Here is a 25,791-nt window from a genome sequence, read left to right as displayed (position 1 = left end):
TTCTGGAGGCATTGCTTTAATCTTTGGTTTGGAATCCACAAGAGTGACTCTACTGGTAGAATTTCTGCCATGGGAAAGCGAGCAAGAGCTTCTAAGCTGGGGAATAATTGGGGCAAATAGAAACCTTATATGCATCTCAAAGCTGTTATATAAACAGGTTCATATTCAGCCTACCTGCAGGGTTGGTTGCTGATGATGCTTTAACTGATGGATATTTTTGTGTTTTTGTTTTTTGATTGAGAACAAAAATACAGGGTATTAACTAAAGATTATATCTGCCCCAAATCCTCTTCTTTTTCACAGCACTTTCCTAAAATTTGGTTCTCAGATATCACCTAAAAATAAAGAAAGCTAGTGGAAATTATTGACTGCAGAATCCACTACTTAAAGCACAACATCGAGGGAGGGTTTCTTTCCTCTCTGACAGACGCGACAAGTGTAAAAGGAAGAAATCAGAGGAAGCTACTTTGCAATTAATAAAAGGTTTAGAAATAAAACCCCAGCACTTAGATTGATAATGTTGCCCAAGCCTCTCTGAAAAAACTTTCTGAAGCTTAAGTAGGAAAAATGCATTGTAAGAGCGATGACAGCGGCTCACCAATAATTCTGTAAAATATGACTAATAGTATTGGAAGAAGAATAAAGATTTTAGAGTTTTTTGGGAGAGGGAACACACACAAACACAATGACTGGTCTTTGGTTATAGACAAACTGGATCTAACTTCTTAATATGAAAATCAATTACCTGCCAGAAACCCAAAAACTATTTTTATGAACAACTTTTCAAAGACACTGTCAAATCCTTCCCTAAATAAAGCAAGATTTCAAATCAGCAGAGAATTAAAATATATTTATTGAAAAAAACCTCAAGCAGAAGGGCATCTGATGTTTTACAGACATTCCAACACCTTCAGGAAATTTGAACGCACACCAAAGGGTCTGATAGTCATTTCAGTCTCCATCTGCACTGGAACACATGTGCACACACAATGCACACTGAATCACTCCAGTGGAAAAAAAAAACAAACCCCGGTCTTAAATTATAGAAGTCTCCTACCATTCTTCTTAACCACAAAGTCTTTGGCAGCTTGAAACAGAGTGACTTAGGGTGATCTGGTCGTAAAGCTTCCTTTGGTGCGAGAAGCCACAATGCTGAGCTGCAAGCAACTGCTGCTCTGGGGACACAGTGACTGTAAACCAAATAGCCCAGAGGAAAGCTAAGCCTGAGGAACAATTTGGGGAGCAAACTAAGAAGGAGACATTACTTGTTCTGATTTGTCTCAGACAGCCACTTCTGTTTCTTCTAAGTTTAATTACTTGCTTCGTGTCTTCAGCTTGTTGCCAGAATTTGAGTGCTAAAATTAATTTTTATATTTCTTTCTTATAACCAAAAATATCCCTGCCATTTTCTAATCCTTAATCTATATAAAACAATCTTCTGATATATATTCTGGGAGTAAAAGAGACAGAAATTTGAGATTTCATTGGGGTGAATTTACAATTAGGTTGTTTGGGGGCAATGTATCTTCAAGACATTAAATTGCTATCATTTATTGTAATTTTATTGTCCTGGTTATGTGCTACCTAATATCCTAATATGTATCATCTCACTTGATTTTTAGAGTAAACCTACCTTATTACCCCCATTCTATGGATGAGAAAACAGAGTCTTAACAAAGTTGCTACTTGTCCAAGTTCACACAGCTTGGAAACAGGCAGAAGATGGGATCCAAACACAGTCCTAACCCTTAACTACGGCTGTGTATTGCCTTCTTAGATATTTCTTCCTTTTCTAGTTTTATAAAATGTTAGTTTCTCTTGAAAAGAGCATCTGTACCTCTTTTAACATGATAATTAGTGCTCATATCAGGGTTTCTACTGGAAAGGCGATGCAGATGGTTGAGTGCTTGAGAGTCTGGAGCCAGGGCCACCATTTCCTAGCTGTGGGACCAGGAGTGAGTCACGTACGTTCCCTGTGCTTCTGTTTCTGCATGATTTAGCCTTGCTGTCGAGATTTATTTATTTTATATTTATAAAACCCTAACAGTGTCCAGCAGATAATATGCAAATGTGGGTGTTATTATTATTATTACATGTGTCTGTGAATATCATATTCACATACTTAAGTAAATCATAACCCGCAGGTAAGCTATCCCAGCTCAGCCACCCAAATGGCACAGAAAGTCCTTTTCAGGAGGTTAAATAGAAAACCTCACTGCAGCTGTGACTCAAAGAAGTCCCAGTCCAGAGCGGGATGCAATGAAAAAGTGATGGTGTGCCACATTGACTCATAAACTTTTAATTCAAACTCTGCTCCCTCTCCCGCCCACCAAAAAAATTATGACATAGTAATCCTGTTCTGAACTTGATCTCACATTTCAACAGCTCTTTGGGCCATCTCAGCTGATACAGTTCAAATTTCCTGCTGGTCAGGTAGCACTAATATCTGCATTTCCCTTTTATTCTCTCCACATCATCTGAGGGCTTTCTTCACTGAGGAGGCACTTCCAGATTTGGGGTGAAAATTGAAACTGTAGCTCAGCAGCGGGGGCAGCAAAGCCAGGAGCATGGAAGAACTCATTAATCAGGATCCAGAACTGCCACTGATTAGAACTCTGGGAAGTGGGGCACATTCTTCCCCCAGGGTGAATGTGGAAGGGCTTGGCTCGCTTTCTTCTTTTTTCCTGTGGTGCCTCAAAAAATGTGCAAGCTCTGGCTCCTAGCCAGTGGGGTGATTTCTTTGTTTAAGGAAAAGTGTAGAGTATTTTCACATTAAATGAAGAACTTCAGACATCTCCAGGAATCTGTCCTTTGAGGGCTTGTTAAAATTCAACAAAGATCCATTTATACTTTAAGAGAACTTCTTCCTTCGTTGGGTTGCCTTGGGGATTTGAATTTTTTTCTGCAATGCCATTCTACTTTGTCTTAGTTCCTCCTCTCAGAGGAACTATGGTCAAATGCATTCTTTCTGTTTTTTTTTTTTTTAAACCCTCAGATCTCTCTTGTTCTTATTTAATCTCATCTGTGTTCTTAGTATTCATATAAAAAAAAACTGAGACACATGAGTTTTAACTGCCTTGTCCATTCGTTAGGGGTAAGAGAAACATTAATTTTTGATTTTTGAAATCACAAGAGATTTACTAGGAAACTAGTTTTCTCTGAGTTTGTGATTTCTCATTCTAAGCTTTGTAAGACTCCTATATATCTTCAGTTTTTACAGGGGATGGCAGGAAACAAATGGAGGAGGAAATATCCAAGTGAAAGTTAATTCCTGCCCCCTGTATTTATCTGGGTGTTTGCATGTATCTTGCCTTTTTGGGTGGTGAATGAAACATATTCTTCACAAGAGAGAAGAGGTCAACTATAGGAAGTTGGAGTTCCATTCACTGCAGTGTACCCATTAACCAGCAGAGTGCCTCACACATGTGAGACACTCAAAACATGTTGGAAGGAATAAATGAAAAAATTTAAAAATGATAAAATATTCAGCCTTAAAAATCATTTTGAATTGGCTCTTTTTTCTCTTGTTATTAAGCACTTGAATTTGTTCTCTAGGACCTTTTGCACATTGATTCACAATGAACTGTATACCGTAAGACCTTATAGGAAAGAAATAAAGGCAATAAAGGCAGCATTTGTCACTAATATGGTAGACGAACATGGTATTTCTAGGTCTTCTTGGGTGTAGTGCTTGTAAGATGGGTATGGCATGAACGTTTAGTTCTACATGGCTGCATGACCTACCTGCAATTTATCAGCAGCTGTCTCAGAATTGTACACAATGACACAATCAATTCCATACCTTCAATGTAACAGTGAAGAAGGATTAGCCTTTATTATTGTTGGAGAATTCCCACTTAATACCAAAAGAATGTTTAAGTGAGATTATTTCCTGTCTAATTATGTTTGATTAATTCTTCTGGGATAATGTAAACTGATTATGTGCATGACTGTGGATAGTTTTCCCACTACATAGTAGAGGATGTAAGTAATGTCATTCATATAATTTAATTGATTGAAAAATTGCTTGCTTTAATCATATGGCAGGCCTTCTATGAGAATTTTGGGAGAAAACTTTAAACAGTGAACAGAAAATTATTCATCTAAAATAAATCTATCTACCCATCTCTGTATATGTATGTATGTATGTGATATGTATGTATGTATGTATGTGTGTGTCTATGTGTCTATCTACCTACCTACCTACCTACCTATATATCCTCTATCATCTATGTAATCTATTTATGAGATGAGCAGCCAAGATTGAGAACCACTTTTGTAACTGCAATTGGTTCTTCCTTGAGGACATTGTTTTCCCAGCAGCCCTCTTAACTACTCTTTTTTCTCTCTTTCACACTCTCCAGCCCCTGGGCCTGGAGATGGGGTAAATACACTTGTTTCTGATTGCCACTTCTAGGCAATCCTTTCTCCTTCTTTCTTCAATCCTTCCAGCTTTAAAGCCTCCGTGAGAGCTCATATTATCCTTCCTTGTTATACTCATTTACTGACCTCCAGGTCACTCTCCCTTTTCCCTTCAAGAGTTTAGTTCTTACATAAATGTCACTCTCTCCTAAAGTGCTCCTGTGTTATTCTTGGTGATGTCAAAATCTATGTAGATCCTCTAGTTCAGCTTCTCAGTCCCTTGACCTCCTCCTCTAAAATGATCACCTTCCATCTACATAAGATAATCAGTACTAAGGTTATACCATGTATTTTCTTTTTCACTAACAACTCTTGCAAAAGTTTCAATTTCAGGAATCTGTCTCTATGACCATTACCTTTTGTCTTTCCAGTTCACGATGTTTATATCCCACTAAGGCCCAAATCAATTGATCATACCACTTTTTCATTGTCCCCGTTATGAACTTCTTTTCTTGGTCACCCACCTTACATTCCATGACCCATCATTATAATCACTCTCTCTTTCTCCTTGCATTGTATCTGTCTTACAGAATTTCATCCATGGTTAATGCATGGTTAAATCCATCTCTTTGCCTACTCTACATCTTCTCCCATACCACTAAATATGGCTGCAGAAAAACACAACCATAATGATTGTCTTCTTTTAAATTTATGACCTCTAATCTCAAGTGGGCTTTTAACGCTGCCTGGCAATCATATTATATTTCCCTATTCCATTCATTCTCCCCCTCTCCCTGAAAAATATTTCCTGCTTTTTCCCTTCTCCTCAAACTTCTAATACTTTCTCTTAAGTCGTAACTCCCAGCTGATGACCTTGCTTCCAGAGAAAGTAGAAACAGAAGAGAGCTTCCATGAGCCCCTACCATAATAACTAACCACGTACTTACATGTACTCCTTTGACAGTGGATGACTCATGGGTGTTCCTATCTAAAGACACTTCCTCCATTTGGCAGGAGACTGCTTGCTTTCTCTCCTATTTCTAGATACTGTTCTCCCTCCTGTATCATTTCCTCCCTTTCTATAGATCATTTATATCAACCTACAAACATGCTCCTGTTTCTCTCACCTGAAAAAAAGATTTTATTGACCCCATCCCAAATCATCTACCACTGAATTTCTCATTCCTTTTTACAAAAAAACTTTCAAAATGTTGTCTAAATGAACAGTCCCCAATTCTCCTCCTACCTTTCTTTCCTAAACCTCTCCAATCAGGCATTTGACTCACCGCTCTAATGAAATTGCTCTTCTTGAATCATCAGTGACCTCTATATTGCTAAATCCAGATCAGTTCTTATTCACTATGTCACTTGACTCATCATCAGAATTTGATACAGTTGATCACTCCTTCTTCCTTAAAAGTTTCCTTATGTGGATTTCAGGACACTACACTCTTCAGGTTTTTTTCTTTTTTTACTGGCTGTTCCTTTTAAGTCTTCTTTGAGGATTTCTCTTAATCTCCCTGACCATGAATCACTGGAGTTCCCCAGGGCTAAGTCCTCAGATTATTCTCTTCTCTTCTTACACTCACTATTTTGGCAATCTCATCTTTTTCATGATTTCAAAAATCATTTCTCTGCTGACAACCCCAGATGGATAACCCCATCCTGGACCTCTTCTCTCGACTCAGTATCTCTGCACTTAAATATCTAATCTCAAATTTAGCAAGTCCAAAATCACTCTTACCCTTTCCTCCAAATCTGCTCCTCACAGGGTCTTTTCCATAACCATAAATGGCAACTCCACACTTCCATTGGTCCAAGCCCAAATCTCTGGAGTCAATCTCTCTCCTTCTCTCATGACCTGTTTTCAATCCATCACCAAGTACCGCTCACTCTTCCTTTAAAATATATCTACAATCCAACCATTTTGCACTCCCTTCACTTCTTTCATCCAAGTTATTATCCTTTCTTGAACGAATAATTGTAATAACCTTCTAGCTAGTATCCCCTTTTCTGTGTCACCTCAACGGTTTGTTATTAATATATCTGACTTATAAAGCATAAATTCAAACATGTCACTTTTCTCCATAAACCCTCCAATGGCTTCTCATCTTGCAGTAAAAGCCAAAGTCCTTACATTGGTCTACACGATCTGGTCCTGGTTATATCTCTGTGCTCATTTCTGCTGGTTGCTCCATTCTGGTAATATTGCTCTTCACCTCACACTCCATGCGTAATCTACCTTCAAAGCTTTTGCATTTCTTGTTTTCTCTACACGACAATTTTTTATCACAAATGCACATACCTGGATTCCTGTCTGTCTCTATTGAAGTATAGCCTTCTCAGTGAAGCATTTCCTGGCCACCATATTTAAAATTCCATTGCCTATTCCTCTTACTTCCTTGATTTTTCTCTGTAACACCTATCAATATCTAGCTTACTACGTATTTTACTTGGTTATTTTGTCTATTATCTGTCTCCTTTTGGTAGTGTATGGGCTTCATTCTGCTGTGTTAACTATTGTACTTCCAGGCATTCTGTAAATGTTTGTTGAATGAATAACTGAATGAATGAATATAACAGTGCTCCTGATTACCAAATGGCCAAAGACATTATGGAAATCTCAGGGAGAAAGAGAAAAAAAATTGTTTTAAATGTTTAAAAAAGATTACATTGAAATGGAAGACTCTTTACCTAAGAATTGTGTTAGATATTCAAAGAGCTAAAACATTAGTACAAATTGTGTAGGAGTCTTTTCTATATTTACAGCTACATAAATTACATGAGAATCACTTATTGTTAAGAACATTTATTCTTCAGAAGAGTTTGATGGACTATTAAGGTAAAGTTCAATGCATTGTCCAACACTTGATAGTAAACACCAATTTATATAGAACAGACAATTTACAAGGCTCCACCAGTATTAACAGAAATAGAACAATATGATTTAAAACATGTTATTTAGTGATTTTCGTTAATTTTATAGTGTTTTTCATTTGTGAACTATAATGGATAACCTAACATTTAGTGCCAAAATGAAGTACCATATGAAATGGGGAGAACTGTCACCCATGATGTGGATTTTGCACTTGGATTTTACATAGAATCCTGGACAATTCCATTAGCCCTTACAAAGTCCTTTCTACCGTAATCAGTTATTAGCACTTTATATGCTTGTGGGGTTTTTGCACCACATTGTTAATCAGTCTGTGCTTCCTCTCCTGCTGGTAATTATAGAGTTACTTCTGAAGATCTGCCTTTCTTTCTTTCAATGGGTGAAAAGCAACCAGAGACAGCCTGAAGAATTCCAAATGCTGTCAAAAAAAAACAGACTGAATTAGCTGAGGGAGGAGAAGGGAAGTGGAAAGAGCAGCCACATGAGTTCATGGGCCTGGCTTTTTATCATGCCTACTCTTGGGGCCACATCAGTGGCCTTGCTTTCTTGCCAGAAGCAGTACAAGTCATAATTACAATACGGAATATTGCAAAGAAAGGGGAAAAGGCCCCATCTGTGCAGCCACTTTAACTACAAGCCCAGAACCTGTTTGCAGCTGAGGCACAAAGACTGTATTAATACATGTGGTTAGTTCCTTCTCTATACATACTGTAGATCCATTGTGTCTGCTTTTCCTAGGTAGAGCAAGCACAGACATACAATATTTTGTTCTCTTTTTGCTGTTACACTTCCTTTCTCACCAGATGCAGCAAACCCCCTCCTAAGCCCTTCTGTCTGTACTGCTCTGCATGCTGACACCAATCAGCTTGCAAGTGAGCAGGGCTGTCAGCACTGGATATTTTCTCCTCCATTGTCACTGGTCTAATGACATCCTCTGGTTTATGCGCTTTTCTCTCCAACACCACCATAAGCTAGAATAACTCACTCAATCTGGGTGTTAGGCACCTCTCCTATAATTCATGCCAAGTAAAGGAAATCCCTAGACTTAAGGACAAATAGTGTAGCATATGTACAGAGGACTGTGCAGTCTCCATGTGTAAACTCTCCATTTAATATAATGAAATAAAGCATTTCAATGTGCACGGTGCATTTTTTGCAGATAAAGAAGTAATTAGGGATGAGAGATCCTAGTACAATAGGACCATTATTCCCAAAATCACCGTGAGAGTAAGTGAGAGTTTTATACATTTAGGTGGATTTCAGAGTCTAGAATACTATGGGAGCTTAACAAATCATTGTTAATTAATATATATATTTTTTTGTGTGTGAGGAGATCAGCCCTGCACTAACATCTGCCAATCCTCCTCTTTTTTTGCTGAGGAAGACTGGCCCTGGGCTAACATCCGTGCCCATTTTCCTCCAGTTTATATGGGACGCCGCCACAACATGGCTTGCCAAGCGGTGCCTCGGTGCGCCCCTGGGATCCGAACCGGCGAAGCCCGGCCCGTCACAGCGGAGCGTGCGCACTTAACTGCTTGCGCCACCTGGCCGGCCCCTGTTAATTAGTATTTAAGCACAAGGTCTGACTGAGTCATAATGCTAATTGATGTCTTTGGGAATATTCTTTAGATAGCAATAATTTATCTAGAATTAATATCAGGGTTTGATTAAATGTGTTTACTCCAGTATCAGCATGACAATCTCATACACGTTTTTGTATTTTCAGAAGCTAGTGGGGCCCAGCACATAGTAGGTATTACAAAATACATTTAAACGGTTGAACTGAATTTCCTGGATTTTCATAACCTCTGGGTTTTGTTTTGGCAACCAAAGCCAAGTGAGAGCTCTATTCTGGCCGCCCTAAAGATAAATGCTTAGGAACAATGTTTTAGAATTTTGTTCAGCAGTACTTGTCTTTGGGACTTACTTTCTGTAGAATTTTTCTTTATTAGAATGAATGACGCGAGCAGAATCAGGGAATACCAAGCTTCAAGGTATACTACTATAGATGAAATGTCTCTAATATATTTGTTTAGATTGTTGTCTTTTAAACTTAGTACATTATTTTGTTTACACCTTCAGTAATGATAATTTTGTAATAGAGATATTTGTTTAAACCCAGGTACTAGGTTATTTTAAGGTTGGTACCATTCTCTTGGTACTGGTTAGTGAAAAGTAGAATGCAATGGAACATTGGGCCATAGCCCACCCTCACAATGATCACACAGCATAGTAGCTCTGCATGATATGATATGGGAATCATCATATAAGAGTAGCATACTTACATGAAAATGGAGCCAGCTAACAACAAAAGAGAAGAAAAAGGTAGGATAAAACCTAATTAAGATTGAAACAAATTTTGTTGAGAAATTTCTACAAAGTTGTGAGTCAAAGATCTGGGAAAAGGATCACAAATTATTATATCTGCTATGATTTTGATTTTTAAAAATTGCTTTGTTTTCTTAATTTGGATTAGAAGTTTGGTTGATTTGGACCCGAGGGCTGATCTTCTATTTCTAGAATCTCTACCTGATTATTTATCTGCACTGGTTCTTTTAAAAAATCAATCTTTCTATTTTTAAAGAGAATTTCTTAAAAGCTTAGCCATGTCACACACAGAAATTATTTTGTGCTTGCTAAGGAATCACTTTCTTACTTTTGCTTTGACATTTATTAAGTGTCAAAATAAATAGTTATGAAGAGCTTATTATGTGCAGGCATTGTGCTAAGCAAGCCCTTTTATTTACGTTAATAAATATATAATTTTAAATAAAGGGTCTCAACATTTTTTTCTAAGGTTAATATGTCAAACACAAAAATAAGGAAATAGAGAGGTAACGTCAGCAAGCTGGCAGATTGGGAAGTCCCTGCTCCTATCCCCGTCAGGAACAGTAATTTGGCAGCCATCCATACCCAAAAGTGCTTTGTGATAGCTTTGGAATCCAGGTAGGAGACTGTGAAATCCCAGTGGAACCCAAGGCCAAGATGGGTTGTTTTGGGAAGGCGGGTTCATGCCCAGGTTGCTGACTTGCCACCTTGGTCCCCCCTACAGACCTAGAAATAGCCCTGACTTGTCTTCAGCTCCATTTGGCCTTGGCCCTGCCACCAGCACCACCCACCAAGGAACCCAGCAGGAGTCATGCCCAGCTGTACTTTGGGTAACAGGCCTCCTGACATTTGTCCTGGGTGTGATCCTGTGACCCGACTCCAGCCCTACTTAGCTTCGGTCTGGTAGCAGTCCTGTCCACTCAGGAACCAGGTAGGAGACACACCCATTTGTGTCCCCAAGGCAAGATCACCAACCTCAGTTTGACAGCAGATCCTGAAATGGCCCTGTAACTCAGCTCCAGCTCCTCTCAGCTGTGGTCTGGGAGCGGTCCTGCCTGCCCAGGGACCTGGTGGGAGATACAGCCATCTGTGCCCCTGGAGGCAGGCCTGCTGACTTTGGTCCAACTATGAATCTTGAAGCAGCCCTCTGGTATTGGCATAAAAACAGACACATAGACCAATTAAAGAGAATAGAGAGCCCAGAAATAAACTGATGCATATATAGCCAACTAGTCTTTGATAAGGGCACCAAGAACACACAATGGGGAAAGAATAGTCTCTTCAAGAAAGGATGTCTGGAAAACTCAAATCCACGTGAAAAAGAATAAAATTGGACACTTATCTTACACCATATGCAAAAAATGAACTCAAAATATATTAAAAACATTAATGTAAGACCTGAAAATCCTAAAAGAAAATATAGGGAAAAATCTTTTGACATTGGTCTTAGCAATAATTTATTGGATATGACACCAAAAGCATAGGCAAAAAATGCAAAAATAAACAAGTGGGACTACATCAAACTAAAAAGCTTCCGCACAGCATAAGAAACAGTAAGCAAAATGAAAAGGCAGCCTATGGAATGGGAGAAAATATCTTCATTCCATATATCTGAAAAGGGATTAATATCCAAAATATATCAGGAACTCATACAACTCAATAACAAAAAGCCAAATAACATAATTTAAAAATGGGCAGAGGACCTGAATAGACATTTTTCCAAAGAAGACATACAAGTGGCCAACACGTATATGAAAAGGTGCTCAATGTCACTAATCATCAGGAAACTGCAAACCAAACCACAATGAGATATCACCTCACACTTGTTAGGATGGCTATTATAGAAAAGACAAGCGGTAACAAGTGTTGGTGAAGATGTAGAGAAAAGGGAACTCTTTTACGCTGTTGTTGGGAATGTAAATTGGTATAGCTATTATGGAAATCAGTGTGAAGGTTCCTCAAAAATTAAAAATAGAACTACCAGCAATCTCATCTCTGCGTATATACCTAAAAGAAATGATATCAGTATCATAAAGAGATATCTGCCATCTCATGTTCACTGCAGCAGTATTCACAAGAGGCAAGATATGACGACAGCCTATGTATCCATTGAGAGATCAATGGACATATATACATACATACACACACAATGGAATATTTTTCAGCCATAAAACAGAAGGAAATCCTGATATTTGTGACAACATGGATGAAGCTGGAGGACGTTATGCTAAGTGAAATAAGGCAGACACAGAAATATAAAGACTACATGATCTTGCTTATATGTGGAATCTAAAAAAGTTGAACTCAGAATCGGAGAATAGAAAGATGGTTGCCAGGGACTAGGGGGTGGGAGAAGTGGGGAGAATTGGTGAAAGGGTACAAATGTTCAGTTATAAGATGAATAAATTTGGGAGATCTAATATTCAATATGGTGAATATAGTTAATAATACTGTATTGTATACTTGAAATTTGTTAAGAGAGTATATGTTCTTATCATATACATACACAAAAAGGTAACTATGTGAGGTGATGGATGTGTTAATCATTTCATAATGTATATGTATATTAAATCATCACATCATACACCTTAAATATATACAATATTCAGTTGTCTATTATACCAAAATAAAGGTGGAAAAAAACTGAAACATCAAAAAAATCTGTAAAAGCTAAACAAAAATAAAATAAAGTAAGTAACTACTTAGCCTTATTTGGGTTTAATTTGATTTTCTATGCTTTTTGAACCTACTGTTGCTATCTGAATTTTTGTACATATTCTTTTATTAGAGATAATACTGCAGTACTTACCTGACATGTGAAGCACACGCATGCACACGCACACAACTTCATTTATTCTTTGATCAATAAACATCAATGTCAGTGGCTGGAAAGATAACAAGAGCCAACTGTCAATCATCAATCCCATTATAACCAAGTTATTGCAGGGTTCTTCTCTACTTATGTGACACATCCTAGAATCATATGACAGGCTCAACCCATGTGCTTACTAGAAAATTTCCTTTTCGTAAGTACACAGGAAGCCAATATTTTCTAGCTTCCCTTGAGTTTTGTTGCAACCCGAAGTGAACGCTGTTGTTGCCCTGCCCGTGCCTTCAGATCTCTTTAACTAGTCTGTGTGCCCATGCCATAGCTTTGACACACCTTGCTGCTAATGGCTGGCACCTTGACCTTCAGACATGTGCTTTGAGCACTGGTGCTGCCTCACCTCCAAGACGTGGAAATTCCCAGGACTTCTGCATCTCTTTTCATCTCACCACATCCAGTGGCACAGCCCATTGCTAATGACTGAAATTGCATCCATGCTTGGCTTTCTTTTCTTGTTTCTCTCATCCATTACTGATTTTTCCTGGGATTACTTCCTAAATAAATCACTTGGATTTAAATCCTTGGCACAGGGTCTGCTTCAGAGAAACCAACCTAAAGATAAATTACTGAGTTCTGATGGATGAAACTATAAAAGGAAATACATCACTTCTGATCTGAGATATTTAAGAGCCAGTGTGCCTCTTCCATCTCTTTTCTCCTTTGGCAGCAAATTTGGAGGCCCCTTTTGGAAGCATCCTGTATTCTTGAGTCACCGTTTGGTGGAGCCATCCCCTAGAGAACTTCTTGGCTTCTTTAGACTTTTATGACTGACAAATAAACCTTTATTATGTGAAGTCACTGATATATCAAAGTGTTTTTTTAATTACTACAACATAGCCTAGCTATCTTGGCTAATAAAAACCCTTTTATTGCATTTATATCTTAATATCTTACTTCCTCCACTAGTTTTGAAGAAGAGTGCATGTGACTTGTATGTCTTTGTATGCTCCTTAGTGCCTAGGCATAATAAATGCCCTGGATCTATAGAACAGTGGATGAATGGTTGAATGGTTGAATGCTCAAATGAATTAATGAAAAAAGAAGAATTAAGGCTAAAATATACACATATATATATATTTCAAGTAGCGCAAATATTCTCACCATCTAGGTAGACTGGCTCTCTTTCCAATGTCAGAGGTAATAGTTATATAACTTAACAAAGTCTGTTGCCATGTCAAAATAACCTCACACAGTCTCATGGTTTTAGGAGAGAACCAATACCCAGATCCTTAGAAATACACTGCCAATTCAAATTTGAGTTAGAAAGTCTTATGAGAAGCTGACCAGATTTGTTTTTTGGATATTATGCTATTTTCTTGGCCTCTGATCTTGGGGAAGTGTTGGCACATGGCTCTATTTCCTGCTCTTTAGATTTGCTTCCTGAATAGAGAAACCCTGGGCACGGTTTCCCTTTGTTCAGGTGGTTAATTATGTTTCAGGGTGGTACTCACAGGACAGAACACTTTTATAGCCACTTGCTTCAATCTGGCCTGCTCTGCCAATCTTTGTTCCACTTGTGGTCAGTGAACCCAAACTCGGGAGAGGTTAGTTTCCCACTCTAAGTGCCCACCCAGGCCGGGAGCTTGAATTGAGCACATGCTTTCCCTGTCAATTTCATCTTTTTCCATTTGCTTATACCCTCCTCTGGTTCTCCCTGAGTTGAACCCAGCATGGTTTTCCCTTAGTTAACTGCTGTGTTGTTCTAGGCATTAATATCATTGTCAGCACAGTCGTGCGAACAAATTTTATTGGTTATTTTGGGCTTCTTCTGCCAGTAGGAAGACTAAGTCTACAACGGCAATCTAATGCCTTGGAGAATCATTCATTCCATACTTGTCACTTGCCAATTCCACTGAAGAGGATCTCAACTTCCTATTTGAAATAAGATTAACTTTTTCTGAATTAAAAAATTAGTATAAATAAAAAGCGTTGAAAAGAAATTTCATCCATAACTCTACCACTCAGAAATAAACACAGTTAAAATTTTGATACATTCTTCAGTGGTTTTTTTTCCTTAGCATTTATAGATAGCTAAAAATACATAAACATATACGCACACATACTCAAACTTTTTTGTCAAAATTGAGATTGCAACACATAAGTAATTTTTAATTTAACATCATATTTAAAAATTTCTGAAGTTTTTAATTATTGTTCCAGGATATGATTTCTAATGACTAAAATAATTTCTTATATGGATGAATCACTTTATATGCAAACTATTCACTTTTTGATGTACATATGGAATGTTTCTCCCTTTTTGCTATTATAAATACTTCCAGATTAACTATCCTTATATATCAATTTGTGCATGTATAATTATTTACTTAAGATCATTTTCTAGAATTGGGTTATCTAGGCAAAAATGTATAAAAGATTTTATGTTTCTTACTTTACTATTCCAGATTTTTTTCCTACAAGGGTTTAGCAATATATTTCACAACTTTTATAACATTAATAATGATTTTTTTAACCTTCATTAAACAGATTAAAATTAGATGTCATTGTGGATATAATTTGCATTTCTTTGAATAATATATTCTTTATATACTTGAATCTCAGATTCAGTACATCCCTTAGATTATCAATATGTTCTATCTTCTTTCCCTTTTCACAGTTTTCTTTTCCTCCAAATTGTTTTCCTTTTCTATTTGTTTTGGTCTCTTATCTTTCATATTAAAGGCTTTCCTAAAATGCCTGATAATCCTGGGTACTGAAAGGCTGATTATAAGCTCTGTGCAGGTGATGGGACCTATTGATCTTGAGATTCATGTAAGATTATTTGACTGGGCCATTTGTTGGGGCTCCCTCAATGTCAGTCTCTTTAGTCCTCTTCTCTTGGAGTGATCAGATTTCCCATTGGCCAGCTCTTTAAATTCCTGCCTAGAAGCTAAGTCCTGGCTGCAGCATTCTGGTAAAAAGGCACGGGGAATTGAGGAGGAAGTCTCATCATGCAGTTTGAGATGTTCCATTATCTCTCTGGTTTTTGATGTTGTTGTTATAGCACACCTGCTTCAACTTTTCCTTGTGTCCCTCAGTTCAGAGATACTCTCTTTCAAGTTTCCACAGAGTAAACCTTTAGATATGCAATAGGATGAGGGAGGGGCAGTTACTCAGGGCAGAGAGCGGGAGAAGAGATCTAGGCAGACAACTGCTTCTCAAGTAGGTCTCATCCAACCTCCCTTTTCTCAGCCATCACCTCCACTTACAGATGTATCTGTGGATATCCATTCTTGAGTCTTTTGAAGGTTCTGCAGGGCAAATCAGGCCAAGACAACTCATTCATATGCTTTCTAGGCATTGAAGTTCCTGTTGTTGCTGTCTCTACTCCTACTTTCTCTACCCTCATGGGTTTATGATTTTTAAAATAATCTCTTTACTGATGTTACAGTGGGGTTTCAGGAGACAGCAATATTGGATGGCCCAAAGCCTTCTTTGAAGTTAAGCATTTCTAACAGCATATGATAAATTATTTTTAAAAGTGTAAATGGAAAGTTTTATAATTTAAGGACTATAACTTGTCAAACCTATCATTAGCAATATGACCGGACCTACTTTAGTAATTATTTTATGTATTCTATTTATACTACCTCCTTATTTCTTTTATTTTGTCCTTTGCTTTCTTTTTCTTTCATTAAAAAAATCTATTTACGATGGTTTCTAGACACTTATTTTACCCTATATACTATTATAAAATGAAATGTTTTAACAAATCTTTTTTTTTTTTAAATTTTTTGTTTATTGCAGTAACATTGGTTTATAACATTGTAAAAATTTCAGGTGTACATTACATCATTATACTTTTATTACTGCATAGGTTACATCATGTTCACCACCAAAATACTAATTACAACCCATCACCACACACATGTACCGAATTATCCCTTTCGCCCTCCTCCCTCCCCCCTTCCCCTCTGGTAACCACCAATCCAATCTCTGTTTCTATGTGTTTGTTTATTGTTGTTATTATCTACTACTTAATGAAGGAAATCATACGGTATTTGACCTTCTCCCTCTGACTTATTTCACTTTGCGTTATACCCTCAATGTCCATCCATGTTGTCACAAATGGCTGGATTTCATCGTTTCTTATGGCTGAGTAGTATTCCATTGTGTATCTATACCACAGCTTCTTTATCCATTCGTCCCTTGATGGGCACTTAGGTTGCTTCCAAGTCTTGGCTATTGTGAATAACGCTGCAATGAACACAGGGGTGCATGTACCTTTGCAAATTGGTGTTTTCAAGTTCTTTGGATAAATACCCAGCAGTGGAATAGCTGGATCATATGGTAGTTCTATCCTTGATTTTTTGAGGAATCTCCATACTGTTTTCCATAGTGGCTGCACCAGTTTGCACTCCCATCAGCAATGTATGAGAGTTCCCTTCTCTCCACATCCTCTCCAACACATGTTGTTTCCTGTCTTGTTAATTATAGCCATACTGACGGGCATGAGGTGATATCTCGTTGTAGTTTTGATTTGCATTTCCCTGATAGTTAGTGATTTTGAACATCTTTTCATGTGTCTGTTCGCCATCTGTATATCTTCTTTGGGGAAATGTCTGTTCAGGTCTTTTGCCCATTTTTTAATTGGGTTGATAGTTTTTTTGTTGTTGAGATGCATGAGTTCTTTATATATTTTGGAGATTAAGCCCTTATCAGATATATGGTTTGCAAATAACTTCTCCCAATTGTTAGGTTGTCTTTTCTTTTTGTTGATGGTTTCCTTTGCTGTGCAGAAGCTTTTTAGTTTGATGTAGTCCCATTTGTTTATTTTTTCTATTGTTTCTCTTGCCCGATCAGACATGGTGCTCGAAAAGATGTTGCTAAGACCGATGTCAAAGAGCATACTGCCTATGTTTTCTTCTAGAAGTTTCACAGTTTCAGGTCTTACATTCAAGTCTTTAATCCATTTGGAGTTAATTTTTGTGTATGGTGTAAGGTAAGGGTCTACTTTCATTTTTTTGCATGTGGCCATCCAGTTTTCCCAACACCATTTGTTGAAGAGACTTTCTTTTCCCCATTGTATGTTCTTGGCTCCTTTGTCAAAGATTAGCTGTCCGTAGATGTGTGGGTTTATTTCTGGGCTTTCGATTCTATTCCATTGATCTGTGTGTCTGTTTTTGTGCCAGTACCATGCTGTTTTGGTTACTATAGCTTTGTAGTATATTTTGAAATCAGGGAGTGTGATACCTCCAGCTTTGTTCTTTTTTCTCAGGATTCCTTTAGCTATTCGGAGTCTTTTGTTTTCCATATAAATTTTAGGATTCTTTGTTCTATTTCTGTGAAAAATGTTGTTGGAACTTTGATAGGGATTGCATTGAATCTATAGATGGCTTTAGGAAGTATGGACATCTTAACTATGTTAATTCTTCCAATCCAAGAGCACGGAATATCTTTCCATTTCTTTGTGTCTTCTTCAATTTCTTTCAGAAATGTTTTATACTTTTCAGTGTAAAGATCTTTCACCTCTTTAGTTAAGTTTATTCCTAGGTATTTTATTCTTTTTGTTGCAATTGTAAATGGGATTGTATTCTTAATTTCTCTTTCTGCTACTTCGTTGTTAGTGTACAGAAATGCAACTGATTTTTGCATGTTGATTTTGTATCCTGCAACTTTACCATATTCGTTGATTACTTCTAAAAGTTTTCTGGTGGATTCTTTAGGGTTTTCTATATATAAAATCATGTCATCTGCAAATAGTGACAGTTTCACTTCTTCCTTTCCAATTTGGATCCCTTTTATTTCTTTCTCTTGCCTGATTGCTCTGGCTAGGACTTCCAGTACTATGTTAAATAGGAGTGGTGACAGTGGGCATCCTTGTCTGGTTCCTGTTCTTAGAGGGATAGCTTTCAGTTTTTCACCATTGAGGATGATATTAGCTGTGGTTTTGTCATATACGGTCTTTATTATGTTGAGGTACTTTCCTTCTATACCCATTTTATTCAGAGTTTTTATCATAAATGGATGCTGTATCTTGTCAAATGTTTTCTCTGCGTCTATTGAGATGATCATGTGATTTTTATTCTTCATTTTATTAATGTGGTGTATTACGTTGATTGATTTGCAAATGTTAAACCATCCCTGCATACCTGGAATAAATCCCACTTGATCATGGTGTATAATCTTTTTAACGTATTGTTGTATGCGATTTGCTAGTATTTTGTTGAGGATTTTTTCATTGATGTTCATCAGTGATATTGGCCTGTAATTTTCTTTTTTTGTGTTGTCCTTGTCTGGTTTTGGTATCAGGGTAATGTCGGCTTCGTAGAATGAGTTAGGGAGCTTCCCCCCGTCCTCAATTTTTTGGAAGAGTTTGAGAAGGATACGTATTAAGTCTTCTTTGAATGTTTGGTAGAATTCACCAGGGAACCCGTCTGGTCCTGGACTTTTATTTTTGGGGAGGTTTGTGATTAGTTTCGATCTCCTTACTGGTCATTGGTCTATTCAAATTCTCTACTTCTTCTTGATCCAGTTTTGGAAGGTTGTATGATTCTAAGAATTTATCCATTTCTTCCAGATTTTCGAATGGGTTGGCATATAGCTTTTCATAGTATTCTCTTATAATCTTTTGTATTTCTGAGGTGTCTGTTGTAACCTCTTCTCTTTCATTTCTGATTTTACTTATTTGTGCCTTCTCTCTTTTTTTCTTGGTGAGTCTAGCTAAAGGTTTGTCAATTTTGTTGATCTTTTCAAAGAACCAGCTCTTGGTTTTATTAATTTTTTCTATTTTTTTTTGGTCTCTGTTTCATTTATTTCTGCTCTGATTTTATTATTTCCCTTCTTTTACTGATTTTGGGCTTTGTTTGTTCTTCTTTTTCCAGTTCCTTTAGGTGCATTGTTAGATTGTTTATTTGAGATTTGTCTTGTTTGTTGAGATAGGCCTGTATCGCTATAAACTTCCCTCTTAGAACCACTTTTGCTGTATCCCATAAGTTCTGGCATGTCGTATTTTCATTTTCATTTATCTCCAGGTATTTTTTGATTTCTTCTTTGATTTCTTCGTTAACCCAGTCGTTGTTCAGTAGCATTTTGTTTAATCTCCACGTATTTGTGGCTTTTCTGATTTTCTTCCTATAGTTGATTTCTAGTTTCATACCGTTGTGGTCAGAAAAGATGCTTGGTATTATTTCAATCTTCTTAAATTTATGGAGACTTGTTTTGTGGCCTAATATGTGATCAATCCTGGATAATGTTCCATATGCATTTGAAAAGAACGTGCATTCTTCAGTTTTTGGATGGAATGCTCTGTATATATCTACTAGGTCCATCAGTTCTAGTGTGTCGTTTAAGGCCAATGTTTCCTTATTGATCTTCTGTTTGGATGATCTATCCGTTGTTGTAAGTGGAGTGTTAAAGTCCCCTACTATTACTGTGTTACTGTCTATTTCTGTTTTTATGTCTGTTAATAATTGCTTTATATATTTAGGTGCACCTACATTGGGTGTGTAGATATTTACAAGTGTTATATCCTCTTGTTGGATTGTTCCCTTGATCATTATGTAATGCCCTTTTTTGTCCCTTTTTACAATTTTTGTTTTAAAGTCTATTTTGTCTGATATGAGTACTGCTACCCCAGCTTTCTTTTCATTGCCATTTGCATGGAGTATCTTTTTCCATCCCTTCACTTTCAGTTTGTGAGTGTCTTTAGGTCTGAAGTGTGTCTCTTGTAAGCAGCATATATATGGGTCTTGTTTTTTTATCCAATCAGCCACCCTATGCCTTTTAATTGGAGCATTATTCCATTGACGTTTAAAGTAACTATTGATAAGTATGTACTTACTGCCATTTTTTAACTTTTTTTTTTCTCAGCGTTTTGGTAGTCCTTCTCTGTTCCTTTCTTCTTCTATACAGAATTGATGGTCACTTTAGTTTGACCTCTATCTGAAAGCTGTACTCTTTAACTCCCCTCCTCCCTCATGTTTTTGATATCATATCTAACCTCTTTTTTGTGCATTTGTATCCATTACATTCTTATCATGGAAGTAGATAATTTTTCCTGTTTGTGGTCTTCTCTTTTCCCCTTAAATCAGTCCCTTTAATATTGCTTGTAGCACTGGTTTCTTGGTGACAAAGTCCTTAATTTTTGCTTGTCTGGGAAATTTTTGATCTCTCCTTCCATTTTGAATGATAACCTTGCTGGGTAGAGTATTCTTGGCTGTAAGTTTTTTCCTTTTAGCACTTTAAATATATCGTGCCATTCTCTTCTAGCCTGTAAGGTTTCTGCTGAGAAGTCAGCTGATAGCCTTATGGGGTTTCCTTTGTATGTAACTTGACATTCTCTTGCCGCTTTTAGGATTCTCTCCTTATCTTTAATTCTGGAGATTTTGATTATGATGTGTCTTGGTGTGGGCCTCTTTGGGTTTATCTAGTTTGGGGCTCTCTGTGCTTCCTGTACCTGGATGTCTGTTTCCTTCCTTAGGTTAGGGAAGTTTTCATCTATTATTTCTTGAAATAGATTCTCTGCCCCTTTGTCTCACTCTACTCCTTCCGGGACACCTATAACATGGATGTTAGTGCACTTGATGTTGTCCCAGAGGTCCCTTAGACTGTCCTCACTCTTTTTAATTCTTTTCTCTTTTACCTGTTCACCTTGGGTAATTTCTTCTAGTCTTTCATCCAGCTCACAGATCCATTCTTCTGTATCCTCTACTCTGCTTTTGAGTCCCTCTAATGAATTTTTCATTTCCAGTATTGTATTCTTTATTTCTGATTGGTTCTTTTTTATATCTTCCATTTCTTTGTCGAGATTCTCACTGAGTTCATCTATTCTTCTCCCCAGATCATTGAGCATCCTTAACACTCTTAGTTTGAACTCTCTGTTGGGTAGGTTGCTCATTTCTGTTTCACTTAGTTCCTTTTCTGGGGTTTTGTCCTGTTCCCTTACTTGGAATGTATTCTTTTGCCTCCTCATTTTGCCTCTTTCCCTGTGCTTGTGTCTATGGATTAGGTAGGTCAGCTACGTCTCCTGCTCTTGGATAGGTGACCTTATGTAAGTGATGCCTTAGGAGGCTTCCAGTGTGCTTCCCTCAGTTCTCAATGTTCCAGGGGTGACCTCTATGTGGGCTACGTGTGTCCTTCTGTTGTGGCCTGTTTGCTCTCCCTGTAGGCGCCCAGGGAGGCTGAGTTATGCTCCTGGCCAGCTATTGCAATGCTCAGCTGCTTGTAGTTGTTGTGGGCCTTTCAGTTTCTTGATCAGGTGTGGGGAGCCCCAGCACAGTTGGCTGCAAGTTCTAATACCACATTTGTGTTGCAGTATTTCTTTTAAGTGAGTAGGCCCCCAGCGTGGCAGGTTGTTAGGCTCAGGGCCTTACAATTACTGTAAGCCTCTAGCCTATTAGGTCTCTTGTCAGCTCTCTGAGGATTGCAGCTGGGTGGGGCTGGCCTCAGGTACAGGAGCATCCAATTGTTTCAGGCTTTGGAAGGTGGGGCAAACACCCTCTGTGGGTCTTTGAGAAGTACAAGTCTTCTGCAGCTGACAAGCCCTGCCACCCACAGGTCCACACACACAGTCAACACAGTCCTGCCCCGTGTGCACACCCCGATCTCCCGAAGTGGACCCAGTCTTTCCATGGCAGGAGCCCCACACACTCCACCACCGCCCCACACTCTCTACCCACTCCTTGTGCACGCCCTGCCCCGCTAAAGTCTGCTCAGTTGCCAGGCTGCAGAGAATCCAGTCACCAATCTATGCAGGCCCACAAGTTGCCTGAGGGCTTGTTGTTGGGTGGGGCCAGTCTCTAGGGTGGGCTGCCTGCCCTGGCTGAGCTGGATTGAATCGGTGCTCTAGCTGGTAGGGCAGACCCTGGGCTAGCAGGCCTCAGGGAGAACTCCAATGGCGTCTGTGTCAGCACGCCCACACCAGGCCACAACAATGGCCGCCGCCAATGTCCCAGTCCCTGGAGAGGTCTCACCTCCCACCGAGATGCCCCCAGGGCCCACTAGGTGAGTCTCTTTTCACCACAGCACTGTGCACCTTTCTTTCTGGTGATTTTAGGATGCTTTCTGAAACGGGTGAGTTTGCGCGCGGGCCCTTTAAGAGCCGGTTTTAGTTTCTTTGTGAACCAGCTTTTCTGGCGGTACTCCCCAATGTTTTAGTAGCAGGCACAGTCAGATATTATGCCACTCATCTCGATTGTGCTGGGTCCACAAAATGCCCATAGCGGGGGTGCTCCCGGCTCAGGGCCCTGATCCTCCAGGGAGGATGTGTACCTGTGAGCTGCTCCCGGGCGGCCGTGAAGCTGGCGGCTTGTGAAGGCGGCGTTTTTCCTCTCCAGAAGGGAGTTTCTGCCTCTTCCACCTCAGTTAGGATTGTCCGTTGTTGCAGGAGTTCCTCTTATCCAGTTTTCAGTTCTGTCTCAGGGGTAACTTTTCCACAAGTAGTTGTAAATTGGCTGTGTCCACGGGAGGAGGTGAGTTCAGAGTCTGCTTACGCTGCCATCTTGAGTTTGTCCCCCTTTAACAAATCTTATGACCTTTCTTTTAGGTGAATTAAAAAATTGATAATGCTTTTAATCTTACTTTCTCATCTTTGAAGGTACAATTTGTAAATATAGACCCAAATGATGAAGATTATCTTTGAATTATCATTCTTGTGTTAAATGTCTTTTTTTGAGAAACTTTTCAACATTTAATGTACTATCATTTTTACAAACATTATTTAGACTTAAGTTTAATTGTTCTTTGACTTATATGTGATTTTTTTGTTACACAATTTTCTAATTCTTGAGTTTTTCCTTTGAGTCATCTCTAGATCAACTAAGAGCTCTTCAAGACCTTTTTTTAGGAATATTTTCTGGATTTTGCAATGATGGCACTATTTCTTTGGTGATTGTACACAATGTTTTAGCTCAGTATAGAATTTAAGCCTAGTGATTTTCCCTGGAAAAACTCTGTTGACGTTCTTTCCTTTTATTATGGTATTCAATTATTGTAGATATGACTTAATTCACAAGCTCTGGTGTATAAGAAATAGAAATTTATTTTCCATAATTCCTTTTGAATTCTGGCTCTCACTCCCCATTCCTTAGGATAGGTGGAAAGCTTAATCCTTCTTGAAATATCCATCTTAGACTATTCCATATTTCCCCGTACATGGTAGGTGGGGGGGGACACATGTCTCGGTTTGCCTGGGACTGAGGAGTTTCCCACACATGGGACTTTTCATGCTAAAACTGGGGAAGTCCTAGGTAACCTGGGATATGTGGGTCATCCTAGATGTGGACCCTGATCTTTGGTTCCTGTGGTTTGCTTTTGTGATGACTATTGTAGAGGGCTGACAGGCTCTGCAAATTCAATTCCTCCTTGCTACTTCCTGTATGTGCCTGGCAAACAGAACCCTTCCACATACCTTCCAGGGATCTTGTATGTCCAACTGAATAATACAGTTATTTATTTACTTATTTCATATCCTGTTAGCTCCACAGAAGAACTGCTAAAGAACAAGATGTGGCTCCCTCTGTCTCTCAATCTATAGCTATCTCTCTATCTCTTCTTCTTCATGGCCTCAGAGCATATCTTCCTAGTCTAAGGATAATCCTTCTGCCTCCATGTTCAAAAATTTATGCCCGTTACACCAAGGAAGCTTTGGCTGCATCATAAAATCCTCTAGGTTCTCTTAAGAACTTAAAAACTTGGAAAAAAAGTCCACAAAGACTTGTGGCTCGTTCCTCTTTTCTGCCCTGCCTTTATGTCTTCCCTGAGATGATTACATATGGGGGCTGTTTCCCTGCTTGATGGGGGAAAGGAGAAAAGAAGTTAACATCTCAACATGGCATCCAGCCCCAGAGCTTTGGAGAGACCAAATTTTGTCCTCTATAACAAACCTATTCTATTTATTTTTCTTCAAAACATTGGGATCTATTTTCTGTGAATTTAAAAAATTTTTTGGGGGGGGTGCTGGTGAGGAAGATTCGCCCTGAGTCAACATCTGTTGCCAATCGTCCTTTTTTTGCTTGAGGAAGATTGTCCCTGAGCTAACAGCTATGCCCATCTTCCTCTATTTTGTATGTGGGATGCCACCACAGCGTGGCCTGATGAGCGGTGCAGGGATCCAAACCTTCGAACCCTGGGCGCCAAAGCGGAGCATGCGAACTCAACCACTACGCCACCAGCCCCATGAATTTTAAAAATATTTTTTAACTATTGGAAACCCTTTTGAGTTGCAGGTTTAGATTTCTTGTCGGCCCAGCAAAAATGGCCAGTTAATCAGCTTCCAAGCTGTGATTTAACTTACGTTGCAAGGCACAGGGGGCCCATGTAAGTATGACCCCTGTTCTTTAGGATCCTTTGGTCCTGATGGATTCTATTTATTTATTTGGACGCCTTGTGAAGGTTTTTCTTCTTTCCAAAACAACATATACAATGAATATAAAAAATAAAATTAAAGTTATTTTTCTTTAATCAGTAGTTCTAGACTCTTCTCTGCCTTGTTGTTCAACCTTGCTGTACATATAATCACTCCAGCCTATTCTATACCTCAAGAAAAAGTCGAGCAGCTTAACTGTTTCTTAGGAATAGGTAACCTGAAGTTAATGGGCATAAGATTTAAAGATAGAGACTTTTTTTTTTTCCCCTCAATTTTCTTTAATAATAGAAAATCAGTCCCCTCCAAGTAGTGCTTGGGAAGTTTCCCTCAGCTACACGTTCTTCCTCACAGATCTGCCGGTATGACTGCTAGTGCCCACCAGAGGAAACAGTCCTGGTAAGACAGGATAACAAATGTTCCTCGGCATAGCTGAAGCTGCCAGTCTTGTAATGGTGCTTTTCCTCCTTTTTACTTCATTTGGGAGGGCTGATGGGTACTGTTTGGGTGAGGAATAGAACTTAAAAGTTTGCTGTAGAAGACCTTATTTTATCTATGTTGCTTCTGAGTCTAATCAGGTAAACCAGAGCCTTCACCATTCTCACAGAATCTGTTGTGTCTGCCCTCAAGCACCAGGAATATCGTGACCAAACAGAGTGCTGACTTTCCGACCATGGACATTCACTGCAGTTGTCCACCCATCCAGTTTCCTGACAATGTCTAACATAACCATTCCTATGCCGTGACTTTACTTCTATTATTTTCAGTTTTGCAACTACATTCAGTGCCCATTTGTTTTTTATTTCTGATCATCCTTGGGGTTTCCTGTTGAGTATTATAATATTCTGCCAATCACAATGGAAGATATCTATCTAGGAATTAATTTGCATGCCTTCTCTTTTTGCAATTGACCTGTATTTGCCTTTCATTCAATTTTTTTCACTTTGACTGGCTCCATGAGATTTTATTTACATTTATCTTAACAGATTTATGCATGGTTAATCAAACAAATTC

The sequence above is a fragment of the Diceros bicornis genome, chromosome 3 (assembly GCF_020826845.1).
Source record: "Diceros bicornis minor isolate mBicDic1 chromosome 3, mDicBic1.mat.cur, whole genome shotgun sequence".
NCBI classification, from domain to species: domain Eukaryota; kingdom Metazoa; phylum Chordata; class Mammalia; order Perissodactyla; family Rhinocerotidae; genus Diceros; species Diceros bicornis.
This window is presented reverse-complemented; position numbering follows the sequence as displayed.